The sequence below is a fragment of the Melozone crissalis genome, unplaced genomic scaffold (assembly GCF_028551555.1).
Source record: "Melozone crissalis strain CALT ecotype California unplaced genomic scaffold, PUWL_Pcris_2 ptg000042l_1, whole genome shotgun sequence".
NCBI classification, from domain to species: Eukaryota; Metazoa; Chordata; class Aves; order Passeriformes; family Passerellidae; genus Melozone; species Melozone crissalis.
This window is the reverse complement of record NW_026535820.1, coordinates 34,978,208-34,982,355: the sequence shown is the minus strand read 5'-3', so window position 1 is coordinate 34,982,355 and position 4,148 is coordinate 34,978,208.

Sequence of the window (4,148 nt, the reverse complement as noted above, 5' to 3'; positions counted from 1 at the left end):
ACATGCATTGTACCTGTCTGTAAGCAAAAATAAGACAGCCTTTGTTACACATTATTAGCTGTCATTTAGTATCATTCAACCAACCTGGGATACATAGTTCATATGCTTGCAGCAATCACAGCGCTGTTGTGTTTCCTCCAATTTCAACCAATTTCACAGTTTCATGTATCTCTCCAGCCAGAATTTGAACTTAGAAAGCCTGTTAAGTATTGTTGCTGGCTTCTGTCTTTCTTCACCTTTAAAACACTGGTCTATTCCCAAGGATCAGCAACATAAATTGGAACACAAGCACCTACAGCTTTATTCACTGCCCTGCCCCGCTGCTCCAGGAGATGGAGAATGGGACCCCTCTAAGAATAAGGACTGCTCCTTACCAATACACTCTAATTTTTGTAAATCCCTATGCACACTTAAACAGCAGTCATTTTGTGATTATTTCATATTCTCAAGCATTGCAAGGAGCAAAGATAAAGTATCAGCAGATAAAAGAATGTTAAGTAAATTTGAGCAATTAATTCTGCACAAATATCTTAGCAGATTCCAAAATTTATTGTAGTGGAAAATATTGTAAAAAAAAATCCTCATTTTTCCCCCTTTTATTTCTCATACTAAACACAATAGCTGAATAGCATAACAAAAATGCAGATGTATAGCAGCCTTTCAGTGAGCTGCAACCTTACAGGACATGACAACAAAATCAATGTTTACTGAAAAACAGGATATCCTGTACTTGGCTGCAGATCCTTGCCACTCTGTAGTGCTGGGAGATGAGGATTCCTCTAGTCACAATACCTAAGGAATCCGCAGCCTCTGAAAAAATATGGAGAAAGTAAGTGAGAATAAAGTATGACATTGCCTTCAGGCTGAGTAACCGAGTCAAGGAAGAGGAAGGACGAAGGTTATAAAGCTGTAAATACATAAATAAGAATTTTTAACTAACCAAAGCATATGTTTTATATTCATGTTTCTGACTACACATCACTAAATGTTCATTAAAATCGTACAGGCAACTATATGCAGCAGGTTTAAGTAGTCAGAGTTCTGTTCTTAAACAAAAACACATCCAACTAATGTAGAGAGAAGCTGAGAAAATAATTAAACTAGATCTAAAAGACTTTCAAATCTATAAACCCATCTTGAGTCACTGTCACGGTATCCAGACTTGACTTTTGAGCTGTCCCTTCCATTCAGCAGAAGGAAGGCTTTATGGATCACCAGACATGCAGTTCAACCCAGGACAGGACTCTGGAGGAGGACAATTTTCAGCTCCACTAACTACAAATGATGGCTGGGAAACACAAGCTGAAGTTACTGTTTAGCTCAAGTAAGCATGTAGAAAAATGTGTTGAGCAACTCTTGCATGAACACTGCTTTTCTGTTGTCAGGGCACTTCTGATGTTACCTCTACCAAAATTCCAAAACTGTAGCCTTTTCCAAAAAAGTTAGTGCTACAGGTTCCCCTTCTTATTCATGAACAATAAGATGATATCCTATAGGTACATTTTTCTCCTGAATAGCTCCACAGTGTTACTTGAGGGAGCACGCGTATGCAAACACCTTCCACTCACTCTTTTCCCAATCTTTTATCTCCATATTCCATCAAATCTTCATTGCTTTAATACCCTGCTGTGAATTCATAATGTTCCAACAGACAAGACTTTCCTAGAATTGTCTAGGCTGCAAGAACCACCTGGGTTCTTTGGGGGTAAATCAGCAAAAGACACAAACACAGCTATGGTGATGTTCAGCCTTAGCCAGAATCCACAGCCCTAAAGCAAGGAGATAAATTGCCTATTAAAGGAAAAAGCCTCAGAAGGAGCATTGGAACAGCCCTATAAATGAGGACACATCCAAATTATCATAATACAATAAACAGCTGCAGAAAGAAAAGCACAATCCTTCTGGAACAGAGAGGAGTTTCCTACATTGTGAAATTTGACACCTACCTCAACCTGAGATTCCCAGTCCATATTTCCTTCCCAAAAGGCAATAGTGGAGAGAAGGACTTGCTTGACGGAAGCATCCCAGATACTCTGATCTCCCCTAGAGGGGCTTCTGTCAAATTCCTTCCTTACAGCTCTGTAAACACACTAAAAACAATGTTCAGCCCTATTTCTCCCCCACTCCATTTAAAGCCTCCAGCAAGCTCAACTTCCTGAGTGGTTTGCAATGCTGCAGCGAGGGAGTTACCTTCAGTGGTTTAGCTCTCAATCCCTCTACTTACCTTCTCAAATACTGAGACCTTAACCCTCACCGCAACTCTCAAAGATTTTGAAATTTTCCCAGCTGTACAATGATTGTTGAAAATCCACATTACAGATTCAGAACGCTCCTAAGGTAATTCATTTAATATTTCTAGATTCAAGTTATTCACTCTACCCAAACGTTTCCTGTCAGCAGTTGCTGTTTAACGCACTGCCTTGCTACCAATTAAGTAGAATATATTTTACCACCACAATGGATCACACTCTTTCTTCTAGAACAGTTCTGTGCCAGAATAGCTTTATGGAAAATTTCTACCTCCCCAACATTATAAACATGTATTTTTAGAGCAAAAAACTGTATGCCTCTGCCATGGTTAAGCTATTCCATAGTATTTTATTTCCAATTAACATAAGCCACAGCAGCAACTTCAAGTTTCCAGTACAGACTGCCGGCTCTTCTTCAAATCTCCAAATTCTCCACTTATGAAAACACATACCAGTTTCACTTTACTTTCCCTTGCCTTTTTGGGGGAAGGACATTTTTAATGAAATAATCTTCTCTTGTGATTTCTACACTGTAGTTGTATCTGTTTACAAACAGCTACTCTTTAAAACTGATGACTCAGCCAGTAATTGTTGGGAAAGGCTTAAACATCAGCTCGGAGAATTGCAAGCATTACCCTGTTTTCATTTTTATAAAATAACACCTTCAGCTGAGACCACATCCTAAGTTTATATTCTCACAGAGAAAGATGGTCTAATCCAAGCCATTGGTGAAGTTTACATTCCCTCCTTTCTTCATGTTGGTGCATCTTGCTGTCTCTTCCTGCCACACGATCCCGTGAAATAAAGCTTTCTGCACTGCCAAGCCTCTCTTATGCAATGTTGTTCCTGATAGTGCTCCCTCATCCACTATCACTCAGACCACTGAGGGGCATGGGGGTATTTAAATGTTTGAGCTGCTGGCTGGAGAGCAAGAGTGTTGTTCTTCGTCTCTAGTAGGAACAATTGCTCTTTTTGGCTTTTTAAAAATGTATTTTAAGAGTGCCACTTTGCAGACAGAAAAAACCCAAACCTGTATGACTGACTGTACATTTTGAACTGAGTTATGATGTTAAAGGACAGACTGCAATACTGCAATACAACCACCAGTCCCTGTGTAGTGGGGATTTGCCAGGGATGAGGCAACCGTGACTTCTCTGGGTAACCTCTTTCAGCAACTCAACACCATCACAGTAAAGAATTTCTTCCTTATATTGAATGCAAACCAACTCTCAGTTTAAAGCCATTCTCCCTTTTCTACCACTATATGTCCTTGTGAAAAATTTGGTTTTGGAGAGCCAAAGATATGCAAACAGAAAAGCAATATACTTGGTATATTATCTAATCAAGAACTTTTGTTTTGTAGGTATATAAAATGCACCAGCATCATTCTGTACAACACTGTATTAAAAATATCACTAAGTATTCAAAATAAATAAAACATACACCAAACAATCAGCTTGGACAGTGAAATTTTGACATATATTATTTGTGATCTGCAAAGCATAAAATTTCTAGCCTCTACATCTTGCCATGAAATGCATTTTGCCCTGTGCAGGTAACTGCTTTTTGTGACATAAACCAGCATATTAAAGATTACTATAAAATAAAGGACCTGGAAACAAATATGTGTTATTGCAATTAACCAGCCAATTTATTACAAAATTGGCTGGAACACAGAGAAGTAAAAAAACAGCCCTTCAAGACAACTCATTGAAACAAGAAAGTTAATAGTTTTGTACAAAACATAGTTTAATTATTCCTTCATCACAAAGATAAGAATCATGGAACATAAATTACTTCAAACAGCCTGTGAATTTACAAAAAAAACACCCCACAAACAAAAAAACGCAAACAGGAAGGTATTAACAAAACTATCTGCTCTTTTTATGTCATCATAGG